This window comes from Haemaphysalis longicornis, unplaced genomic scaffold (assembly GCF_048455015.1).
Source record: "Haemaphysalis longicornis isolate Haplotype H1 unplaced genomic scaffold, Haemaphysalis longicornis Haplotype H1 scaffold_14, whole genome shotgun sequence".
In the NCBI taxonomy this organism is placed as follows: Eukaryota; Metazoa; Arthropoda; class Arachnida; order Ixodida; family Ixodidae; genus Haemaphysalis; species Haemaphysalis longicornis.
Genome location: NW_027526245.1, coordinates 53,259,797 through 53,272,920, shown reverse-complemented (window position 1 = coordinate 53,272,920; position 13,124 = coordinate 53,259,797).

Sequence of the window (13,124 nt, the reverse complement as noted above, 5' to 3'; positions counted from 1 at the left end):
ATGTAAGAATACTAGAGGATACCTACACTGGGTCTACAGCTACCATCATCCTCCATAGGGAGAGCAGTAAAATACCTATAAGGAAGGGTGTCAGACAAGGAGACACAATCTCTCCAATGTTATTCACAGCATGCTTACAAGAAGTATTCAGAACGTTGGATTGGGAACAGGTGGGAGTAAGGGTTAATGGAGAATACCTCAGTAACCTCAGATTTGCTGATGACGTTGCCTTGCTAAGTAACTCGGGGGACGAATTGCAGAGCATGCTTTCCGCACTGGACGAACAGAGTAGAACCGTGGGCCTGAAAATTAATATGCAGAGAACTAAAATAATGATCAATAACCTCGGGACAGCACAACAGTTTGAGATAGGTGGCGAGGCAGTGGAAGTGGTAAGCGAATATATCTACTTAGGCCAAGTTGTGACCCCAGATCCCAACCATGAGGCAGAGATAATTAGAAGGATCAGAATGGGGTGGGGTGCATATGGCAGACATTCTCAGATAATGACTAGCAGCCTACCATTGTCGCTGAAGAAGAAAGTGTATGACAGCTGCATCTTACCGGTATTCACCTACGGGGCAGAAACTTGGAGGCTCACTAAGAGGGTTCAACTTAAATTGAGAACGACTCAGTGGGCAATGGAGCGGAAAATGGTAGTTGTAACATTAAGAGACAAGAGGAGAGCGGAGTGGGTCAGGGAGCAAACTGGTGTTAAAGACATATTAGTAGAAATTAAGAAGAAATGGACGTGGGCAGGGCATGTAATGCGAAGGCAAGATACCCGCTGGTCATTAAGGGTAACAGAGTGGATCCCTAGAGAAAGCAAGCGTTGTAGGGGGCGGCCGAAAGTTAGATGGGCAGGTGAGATCAAGAAGTTCGCGGGGTTAAATTGGTCACAGTTGGCACAGGACCGAGATAATTGGAGAATAATGGAAGAGGCCTTTGCCCTGCAGTGGGCGTAGATAGCTGGTGATGATGATGATGATAACGGTATGCTCCATATACATTCCTCCTGATGTAGCACTTACGAGCTCTGACTTCGAGGCGCTGGTTGACCAGCTGCCCGAACCATACATCGTTACAGGCGACCTTAATGCTCACAACTCTCTTTGGGGCTCTTCTCGCACGGATGCCCGATGTCGCCTGATAGAGAAGTTTTTAACATCCTCTGGAGCATGCTTTTTCAACAAGAAACAGCCTACATTACCATAAAACAGGTCACAACACATACCCACATCTTGACTTGGCTATTGGTTCTGCAATTCTCTTTCCATGTCTTGAAGGGGGTGTGGGCACGGACTTATATGGCAGTGACCATTTCCCCACTTTGTTAACGTATACAGGTAAAGGCCCGAGCAGTCCATCTTCCCATAATAGGTTCAATGAAGCACGAGCTAACTGGAACACATTTACAGAGACATCCAAACTACACCACACATCCATAGGACACCTACACGTTGAAGAAGCTGATTTGATTGATTGATTGTAGGGTTTAACGCGCCGACGCAACGCAGGCGATGAGGCGCGCCGTAGTGGAGGGCTCCGGATTAATTTTGACCACCTGGGGATCTTTATCGTGCGCCGAAATCTCGTACACACGGGCGTTTTTGCTTTTCGCCTCCATCAGAAAAGCGGCCGCCGCGGCCGGGAATCGAACCCGCGACCTCGTGCTCAGCAGCGCAACGCCTTAGCCACTGAGCCACCGCGGCGGGTCGTTGAAAAAGCTAGCCAACTCCTCACGGCGCACATCCTCGACGCCGCCGAAAAGTCCATTCCCCACGCCTCTGTTGCCCCGCGCAACCAGCGGAGGCCGTGGTGGAATGAGGACTGTAGGCGGGCGCGACAGGCCCAGAACAAGGCGTGGGGTATCCTTCGCCGGTACCCCACGTCGAGTAACCTCCTCTTGTTCAAACGGGCCAAGGCGTTAGGAAAACGTGTGCGCCGTGAGGCAAAACGAGAGAGTTGGCGTACATTCATAACATCAATTAACTCCTACACAGACACACGGAAAGTATGGACACGAATACGCAAACTCAAGGGACATCAAACACACAGCCTGCCTCTGGTCAGTACAACAGGGGACACACTCGAAGACCAGGCTGACACACTCGCACAACACTTCCAACACGTTTCTAGTTCAGCACACTACACAAACACCTTCATGAAACACAAACTCGTGGCCGAAAAGAAACCTTTACATGACAATGACAGGTCAGCCACCTCTTATAACTCCGAGTTCACGCTTCATGAGCTGAGGGGTGCTCTGAGCACGTGTAAACCCTCAGCTCCAGGCCCAGACAACATTACATATACAATGATACAGAACTTACACACAGACACTCTTGTAACACTTCTTCACCTTTTCAACAAGATATGGCTTTCGGGGCACATTCCAAAGTCTTGGAGGGATGCCATAGTTGTAGCATTCTTGAAAGAAGGGAAGGACCCTTCTTCTCCCGCTAGCTATCGACCCATTGCCCTGACCAGCTGCCTGTGTAAGCTTCTCGAGAAGATGATAAACCGGAGGCTCGTGTACTTTTTGGAGTATAACGGCCTTCTCGAGAGCTGCCAGGCAGGCTTTAGGGCGGGGCGATCCACGAATGATCAACTTGTGGCACTAGAGTCATATATTAAGGATGCCTTCATTCATAAACAGTTCTGCTTAACTGTGTTTTTCGACCTAGAAAAGGCCTATGACACCGCTTGGCGTTATGGGATCCTTACTGACCTGAAGTCATTCGGTGTTTCTGATAATATGTTTAACACCCTTGCTAGCTATTTGTCTGAGAGAACCTTTCGCGTCAGAGTTGGTTCTGCACTGTCAAAGGTACACGTGCAAGAAAATGGCGTGGCGCAAGGCGGAGTTCTAAGCTGCACTCTCTTCATAGTAAAAATGAACTCCCTTGGGAAGGCACTGCCGCCTACAATTTCTTACTCCATGTATGTAGATGACGTACAGATATCTTTTAAATCATGTAATATGTCCATCTGCGAACGTCAAGTCCAGCTCGGCGTCAAGAAGCTTGCCGGCTGGGCAGACAAGAATGGGTTGAAATTGAATCCTGCAAAAAGCTCCCGCGTTGTGTTCTCCAGGAAGAGCGGGGTCCATCCGTACCCAGACATTACCCTCAATGGCGTGTCGCTTCCTGTGAACAAGGAGCACAAGTTCTTAGGTGTGGTGTTTGATCACAAACTCACATTCATTCCCCACATCAAGGAACTTAAAAATAAATGTCTCAAAACAATGAATATACTTAAGGTTCTCTCCCACCAATCCTATGGTTCCGACAAAGAACTCTTGCTTCGCTTGTATACTGCTTTGGTTGGGTCTCGTTTGGACTATGGCAGTGTGGTGTATGGGTCGGCGACTAAGACAGCCTTGCGAATTCTTGACCCAGTTCTACACCTGGGCCTTCGTCTTTCGTCGGGTGCTTTTCGCACTACCCCTGCTGAGAGTCTTTATGTTGAGTGTAATAAGTGGAGCCTTGAGAACCAACGAACATACATGGACTTGCTTTATGCTTTTAAAATTTCATCGCTGAATAATCATCCTTTTTATCCTGTCTTTAACGACACATCCACATCTCTGCTCTTTGTAAATCGCCCATCCGTTCCTCTGCCCTTTTCACTTAGAGTGAAAGAGCGAGCCTCGGATCTCAGTGCTTTGTTTTTGGATGTGTACAGGTCATCCCTTTCAAACAGTTTACCGCCTTGGCAAGTTCGTCCTGTGTCGTGCGACCTTTCTTTTATGAAACTTGACAAAAATCGGGTACCGCAGGCTGCAATACTGCAGCACTTTCTGTCTCTGCAGTTTAAATACCCACTTGCAGAATTTTACAGTGACGCGTCTAAAACCTCCACTATGGTCTCCTGCGCTGCTCATGGTCCGAATTTCTGTGCAGCCAGAACTGTGAGCGTCCACACGACAATTTTTTCAGCAGAGGCGTATTGGATTTTGCTGATTGTACGGCACATACTTGAAAATCAAATTCCAAAGTCTATCATCTACACAGATTCCTTGAGTGTTGTTCGCGCACTGTCATCGCATACACCCCCCAAAAACCACATAGTTAATCTTGTATTTAACACTATCATGTCTGTGTATGCAAAGAAGCATCAGCTGCTCCTCTGCTGGGTTCCAGGACACGCTGGGATCGCTGGGAATGAGTTGGCAGACGAGAGGGCTGCTGCTGCTGCACTCAGGAACACTGTAGACATAACAACCGTACCCTACACAGACCTCAAGCCACACATGAGACAACACCTGCGGAGAACATGGCAAACACACTGGGATGAACAGACAGACAACAAACTACATGTATTAAAGCCACACTTGGGACGGTACACAGTTGACTCACACAACAGACACACGGAAGTCGCCTTGTGTAGGCTGCGGATAGGGCACACCCATGTGACGCACTCGTATCTGCTGACGGGATCTTCTAGACCCCAGTGCAGCAGGTGCGGAGAGGCCCTATCCGTAGTGCACATACTAATCACATGCAAGGCACTTCACACAACACGACACAAACACTTCAGAGAACTCTACAGACAACATATTCCCCTACATCCATCGTTTTTTCTAGGTGACGAAGCCATTGTTTCCGTGAAACGTGTGTTTGAGTATTTGTCAGAAGTCAAGTTTTTAAACCTCATTTCCTATCACGCATCATGAAATCTGGCCCTCTACACCAGCCATGCTCATTGTCGTCTTGTGATTTTACTTTGTTTTTGCTGACTTAGTTATGGTTTAAGGTTTCACCCCTCATAATATGACTATTGTTTTGGCGCTCTTTGCCCCAGTTGGCCTTGCGCCATAAACATCCAACCATCATCATCATCGAAGTGAGGGTTGCGAAAGGGCTGTAGTGACGTCTCCGCAGTTGGAATCGCGTCTGTGATGCCAGCATCCGTCTGGGGCCACTTAGACATCTCCAAAGCAGAAGTCTCGTTGGCTAGGCTAGATTCACGGCAGGGCCGCTGGGCTCTCTCAAAAACGATAGCCGCGTCAGCGATGCCGATGTCCCTGGAGTATCCTTGAGACTTCCCCGAAAGGGCAGTCACTTAACCAGCAGGACTGAGGAGTTGCTGGAGCCTCTCTCTCTGGCTGAGCACCTCGGTGTCCTGCTTGTCGTCCTGAAAGGCCGCAGCGCCTCCGTCGTCGTTGTCTTGTTCTTCTACCCGCGCACCAGTCATTTCCCGGACAGGCGGCACGTCACCCGGGACCAATGTGCGCCGGGCCTCCTTGGGGAGCGAGCAAATAGACGAGGGTGCGATGCGGGTGGTGAACAGGCCCTGTTCACCACCCGCATCGCACCCTCGCCTTAGGTTGAAGGACGGGGCTTGCGGAAGAGTCTTCGCTCGCGGAGAAGCGTACGCGCGTTCGCAGGGCGCAGATACGCTGGTCGAAATCGATCGCTTCCAAAACGTCAGCATCAAATTCTTCATCCTTCAGGTTGTCCTGAACTTGAGCGTCGAGTTGGTGAAGGCTCACCTGGTCACACAAGATGAGGTCGAGGACATTTTGTCTATCAAGGGCCATTGCTGCCTGGCTCCGCAGCAAGGCGTCGAGGACTGTCATGGTCCCGGAGACGGTCGCTCGCAGGACATCTCTGCGAATACGAAGAGCGTCCATGGCACCAGTCGATGAAGCAAGACGCTGGGGTTGCGAATACCAAAGGGACAAGGGCTGGCTTGGGCACGAGCCGAAAGGGGCGGCGGCCGATGGCAAGGCTTCCAGGATAAAGCAGTACGAAGGTATCCAAGCCTCACGTGCCTCGGAGCCGCTGCGCCGTCGAACGTAGGTAGATTCGCTCGTGCGCCGGTTTTTGGGTGTCACGGCACCAGAGAATGTGTAGCGAAAAAGGACCAGCGTCTGGCTTCCGATGTGGTGATCGAGTCGATTAGCGAGACAGTGCGCACCCCCGATCCTCCTCTTCCTCTTCACCTACTGTCGCCCCCTGCCTGCGCTTTTATTTCTCAACAGCGGCCTCCGACGTCCAAGCCTACAGAAAAGCCCAAAAAGCCCAATCCCAGAGCAACAGTCCCGAAAGGCAATGCACGCGCGCGCGCGCGCGCGCGCGCACGCACACGCACACGCACACGCACACGCACACACACACACACACACACACACACACACACACACACACACACACACCAGTTATTCTTAAATATAAATAATGGGAACAGAAAACACCATTCAATGGAACTGTAGAGGCCCTATCAACAATTTAGATGATGTGTACGAGATACTTAATTCACATCAGCAAAGTCTCATGTGTGAAAACACCTAATAGTAAATATACTGACTTCTTCAATACATACTCGGTATTTCGAAAAGACAGGCACACTTGCACTTATTCGTCAGATGGTGTGGCCATAGTATCCCGGAAATCCTCAGCGTGTCACACCATTCACGTGGACACCATGCTAGAAGCTGTCGCGATTCGAACAATTTATGATAGGTTAATAACGGTATGCTCCCTCTACATTCCTCCGGATTACCAACTATCAAACATTCATTTAGAGGCCCTGATAGATGAACTACCTTAACCATACTTAGTTCTAGGCGACCTCAATGCACATATTTCACTCTGGGTCTCTTCCCGCACAGGTTCCCGGGATCGCCTCATTGGAATCGGGACCATGCCTTTTAACAAAAACCAAGCTACATATTGTAGCATAGTAGAAATCAGGGCTCTGCAGTTTTCCCATTTCTTGAGTGGCATGTGGAGTGACCACTTCCTCACCAAATTGACATACATAGGCAAATGCACAAACAATTCCCCCTCTCATAAAAGGTTCAGTGAGGGAAGAGGAAACTGGAGTACATTCACAGAAACATCTAAACTGCACTACACATCCATAAAGCACCTACAAGCAGAAAAGACGACCCAACTGCTCGCGGCGCACGACCTCGACGCCGCCGACATGTCTATTCCCCAGGCCTCAGGTGCCCCGCGCAACCCAAGAAGGCCCTGTTGGAACGAGGACTGCAGGCGAGCGCGAGTGGCCCAGAACAAGGCGTAGTGTGTCCTTCGCCGGTACCCAACGTTTGATAACCTTGTAGCGTTCAAACGGGCAAACGCACTCGCTAAGCGCGTGCGTCATGATGGAAAAAGGGAGAGTTGGCATGCCTTCCTCACATCCATAAATTCATACACAGACACACGCAAACTATGGACGCGTATACGTAATATCAAGGGACAACAGCCACAAAGCCTGCCTTGGTGAGCACTACAGGGGACACACTCAAAGATCAGGCCAACACACTTGCACAACACTTCCAACACGTGTCCAGCTCTACGCACTACACAAATACTTTCCTGAAATAGAAAACATCTGCCGAAAAGAAGTCCTTATTGGATAATAATAATTCAAACACCTCCTATAACTCCCCCTTTACACTTCATGAGCTGAACCCAACCAACCAAATTTGCTTTGCCCAACCATGGCCCGTCAGGCGTTGGCCAACCTGGCCGACGTCCCGGGGTCGGCAAAATAGGTTGGGCCAACCACAAGGATTGACATCCTTGTGGTTGGCCAACCTATGGCCACGTTGGGCCTACCTCATTGGCCAACCTAGCCAACCTCGGGCCACAGCAGGGCCGCAATTGTTCCGATGGCGGATGTCCGTCGGTTCTTTGTTGGCACCACCATGGCAGTTCTTTTTCATATACTACCTATACGTTGGGCCTACCTCATTGGCCAACCTAGCCAAACTCGTGCTACAGCAGGGCCGCAATTGTTCCGATGGCGGATGGCCGTCGGTTCTTTATTGGCACCACCATCGCAGTTCTTTTTCCTATACCACCTATACTTTTTACTATACTACCGATAATTTTTTTACAAAGCCAGGCCAGGCTGGTAGCTTGTGAATGTAACCATGGAGTGACCCCAAATAAATGATAAACAAAACTTTTCATTCAGCATGTTTATTTGAGTAACTTGGGAACGAATGGGCCCCCGCCCGCCATGCTGGCACTTTACGAAGGCGCAGCCGATCTCTCTTTTTCTTGCACCTTTTTCTGTACGCACCTCTGGCTGCGGCCTCCATCCCGGTCTTGAGCCCCAATGAGCCATCGTTTTATTACACAGTCGGTCGCATGGTGTGAACCCTCATGGTGGTTGGCCCTCAAGCAACCTGCAAATTCAAGACATTTCACAGCAAACATTTTTCTTTACTGTGACGGGCAAAAATATTCTGTGCACCCCACCTTTTGCAAGAAGTTAGACATAATCAGAAACTAGCTTCCTCCACCAAAAATATCGATATTTGGGCAAGTGGGTACTCGCAATTTATCATCTCCAGATGCAGCGCAGAAAATATGAACACAAGGAAAAAGAACAAAGGAAAAAGAAAAAAAAATATTTGGCTTTACATGTACTAATGGCCAACAGCAATTATTCTGTCTGTCAACTCCAACTTAAATGAAGCCATCTGAATGAAGCAACAGTCACCCTTACAATTTCCTTGAAGTGAAGCATGGATAACGGCAATGTGTCAAGGCAATGCTTAGCTAATATGCCTGTTCCTGTGCTGCAAGCTTTAGGAGACTGCTGGCGAACATGCATTACTTACGACTGCTATACAGGTGCAGCAACTCATAGCTACAATAATCCCTTACTGGCCTTAAAAGTTTTGTAGTTTGTTTAAGCACACAACAGTAGTTCGGCCGAAAATTAAAATGTTTCTTCGCGGTTTACAGGTTGCTTTACATTCATAATTAGTTGAACAAGCCTATAGTTCACCAAAAAGCCGGTACTTGATGACATTACCACAGCACAAAATAATAAAAATATACTTGCTGAAAATAAAGTCAAGGATGTGCCTAAGCTCGGCAAAGGCAAGCTTTGTGTCCTTCGACCCCTTCCAACTAAACTGCAATGCCACAGCTTTTGTTAGCAGGTTGTGCAGAAGGGTTCTTGTGGAATCTTGAACATCTGTACCTCCGTATCTTGAATAGTAGTGGACCTGCAGAACATGGAATGCATTCACACTGTAACGGCAAATGCTGGAAACACAAAAATGAGCAAGACTTATTAAGAAGTTCAGAACCTAGGTAGCAAAACTACACACAGCTTATGAGGTTGAGCTCTAGTGGAAGGCTACAAATTTTTAAGTCTACATCGACAACAGATAGACAGCTGCAAGCAAATTTTGTTAGCTTGAGACGAAACATATATGAAACATGGTAGTTAGCACTTGGGGACAGTAAAAGCGGAGCTTACAAGCTTCTCCATTTTGCCCTCCGAAGACAAGTACTCGTCCAGTACAAACAATTCCTCAGGCGGTTTACACTAGCAATGCAGGGCAGTCTTCTGGCAGCCTTAGCACCCCCGTCTCTCTAGCCGAAGTCACAGCTGATAAAATAAAAGTCACAGCTCTGATAAAATAAGCATTTGATTGTACCTGGAAAGAAAGGGGTGAGAACAATGTAAGTATGTACATATAACAGGGACAGAAAACATTCCGAAGCTTGCAATCTGCAGTTCACAACAAAAAGTCCTGGGTGCAGGAGCCCCCCCTACTTAAGTGGAGAAGCACAAACTATCATGTACCACACAAAATTTGTTTAGGAAATTTTAATTTGCCCACACAAAAAAAAACAATCTATTACTACCACTAATCCTGACCACTAAGAGACCACGTGCTGTGAGCATGCAATAGCTCAGCAAGTTGTGTTTCACTGTGGAGGAGCAAGGACACTTAGGAACTGGGTTACCATATTTACCATTACGTGGCACGCTCACTAAGATGGTGGTATTTTCCATTAAACACAAGAACTGCAGAACAATGCACACTTGGTGGTGCTTCAAAAATAATTAGACGTGCGACCCGCCGTGATGGCTCAGTGGCTAAGGCGTTGCGCTGCTGAGCATGAGGTCGCGGGTTCGATTCCCGGCCGCGGCGGCCGCTTTTCTGTTTTATTGATGTGTGGTGTAGTTCAGATGTTTCTGTGAATGAGCTCCAGTTTGCTTGTGATTCATTAAACCTTTTATGGGAAGATGGACTGCTCGGGCCTGTACCTATATACGTTAATGAAGTGGGGAAATGGTCACTACCATATGGGTCCGTGCCCACACCCCACTCAAGACATAGAAAAAGAACTGCAGAACCAATAGCCAAGTCAAGATGTGAGTATGTGTTGTGTCCTTTGTTATGGTATGTCGGCTGTTTATTGTTGAAAATGCATGCTCCTGAACACGTAAGGAATTTCTCTATCAGGCGACCTCGGGCATCCGTGCGAGAAGAGCCCCAAAGAGAGTTGTGAGCATTAAGGTCGCCTGTAAGAATGTATGGTTTGGGCAGCTGGTCAACCAGCGCCTCGAAGTCAGAGCTCGAAAGTGCAACATCAGGAGGAATGTATATGGAGCATACCGTTATCAACATTATATTATTAAGCGTATTGCTACAGCCTCAAGGACAGTGTTCAAATTGACAGGGTGGCATGCTAAGGATTTCCGGGCGATTATGGCCACACCACCAGAACAGTGTGTGCAGCCATCCCTGTCCTTTCTGTATACCAGGTAACTATTCAAAAAGTTTTTGTGTTTGGAATTCAAATGTGTTTCTTGGACACACATTACACTTGGCTGATTAGCATGCAGAATGTCATACACGTCGTCAAGATTATTCAGAAGGCCTCTGCAGTTCCATTGAGCGATATGTTGTCTTCCCATTATGATGTGTTAGAGCTACTGGAGTGTGACTATTTATGTAGGGTCTTTCGGGGCTTGGACTCTTGGAAGGGGTTTTTTAACCTTCTCTGGAGGTTTGGATGATGGGACCCGCTCCTTCCGCTGCAAGGCCGACAGACAACGTCCCACATCCATGTCGTCATCAGATTTGGTAGGGGTACTCGGCGGACCAGACCGCCCGCACTTGGCACCTTTTTCGGTGCCGTTCGTTCGAGCCGTGACCGCCGAGGGCGTCAGGAGCTCCCCAGGTGGCACAGGCGGTGCGGCGATGGTGGGGACTGCCGCGGTTCCTCCACCTCCATCTCCGCCGGGCCCTCGCGCGTGCTTCGGGCCGGTGGAGAGTATGAGACAGTGGGTGCAGCAGCATCCCCACCAGACGTGGTTGCCATCACAGCCGCTGCTACGTCAGTGAGCGGTGCGGAGGCGAGTTGGGCCGCTGGAGGCAACCCAGGGGGCAGGAAGGGACCAGGTCCGACTCGCGGTACTGGGTCCCTGCCGAAACCAGACGCCGCTTCGCCCCCCGGCGAGCTGCGTCGGCGTACCTTTCCACGGGGAAAGAGGTGAACCTCTTTCGCGCCTCTGGGAAGGTGATGTTCTCTGTGAGCTTGATGTTGACTATTTTCTTTTGTAGCTGGAACTTATCGCATTTTCTGGAGTACGCCGCGTGTGGGCCCTGACAGTTAATGCAGAGTAGTTGTTGAGAACTAGAGTTATCTGTGGGATGGTCATGTTGGGCGCACTTGGCACAGGTTATTTGGCCCCGACACGAGTTAGCACCGTGCCCGAACCGCTTGCACGTGAAAAAGCGCCGCGGGTTTGGTATGTATGCTCGGAGGGAGCACCGGATGAAACCAGCATTTATATGGTCTGGAAGGACAGATTGATCAAATGTGAGAATGATATGTTTTGTGGGAATTACCTTATCGTCTCTTATGGTTATGCGCCTGACAGCCGTCACTCCTTGACTTTTCAGGCCTTCAAGAATATCGGCCTCGGTCTTGTTTGCTAGATGGAGCCATCACGCCCTGCGATCTGTTTAGGCTGCGGTGTGCCTTGACCTTGACATCGAGATCGGCAATTCGTGTCTGCTTCAAGAGTTTTGTGGCCTGCTGTTGATTGTGTACCTCTACCAAGATCTCGCCGGTTCTCTGCTTCTTAGCTTTGGAATTTTCTCCCATAACACTTTCTAAGAACTTCGAAATCAAGAACACAGACTGTGAAGCAATAGGCCTGGTTTCTTCAAGAGATTCAATTACCAAGGAGTGTGGGTAATCAGGTTTTGGGATTCTCATTGTCGGAAGGGGTGGATAGGATACTTTGGTGCGGCCCCTTTTAGGGGGTCGATCATTGGGTTTGAGGAAATTTATGAAAACCATAGAGCATGTATAAAAGCAGGGGACGGGGGTACTTTCTTCGTCAGCCTTACCCTGATAGCTCTCTCTCTTTTTTCTCTCTCTCTCTTTTAAACAAAAACGCCTAAAAACAGTGAATATTCTGGAAGTCCTATCTGAAGAGTTATACCGTGCAGACAAATAACTCCTGGTTCACCTCTCTGCCGCGTTGGCAGGATCACGGTTGGACTACGAAAGTGTTGTGTGTGGGTCAGCCACGAAATCACACTTAAAAGCCCAGTTCTTCACTTGGGGCTTCGCCTGTCTTGTGGCGCATTTCGTACTGGGCCTGTCCACAGTTTTAAGACAGAGTACTTAGCGTACCAGTGAACCTATGTTGACCTTTTATATGCCCCCAAAATATCAATAAATAAGCATCCCTTTAAACCCGTTTTTAATGGTGCATCGAGAACTGAACTCTTTGGCTCTGGCTAGGCTGCGGATATAGGTCACACATATATAACCCACTCCAACTGGATCTTCGCGACCCACCCGCCGCGGTGGCTCAGTGGCTAAGGCGTTGCGCTGCTGAGCACAAGGTCGCGGGTTCGATTCCCGGCCGCGGCGGCCGCTTTTCTGATGGAGGCGAAAAGCAAAAACGCCCGTGTGTACGAGATTTCGGCGCACGATAAAGATCCACAGGTGGTCGAAATTAATCCGGAGCCCTCCACTACGGCGCGCCTCATCGCCTGCGTTGCGTCGGCGCGTTAAACCCCACAATCAATCAATAAATCTTCGCGACCCATGTGTAGCAGGTGTGGAAGGGACCTACCCGTAGTCCACATACTAATCACATGCAAGGCACTTCACCCATAATACGTTTTAGCCGACGAGCCAATGTTTTCTACTCAAAGTGTTCTTAAGTTTTTAGCGGAAGTAAACTTTCTGCAGCTCTTATCATATCACGTGTAATCATCCTGGCCCTATACACCAGCCAAGTCCATTGTGTTTTGTATTGCATGACTCTTACTTCTACTCACAGGTTTTAGTATTTAGTCTCATCAACCAATAAATGAACTTCTTCTT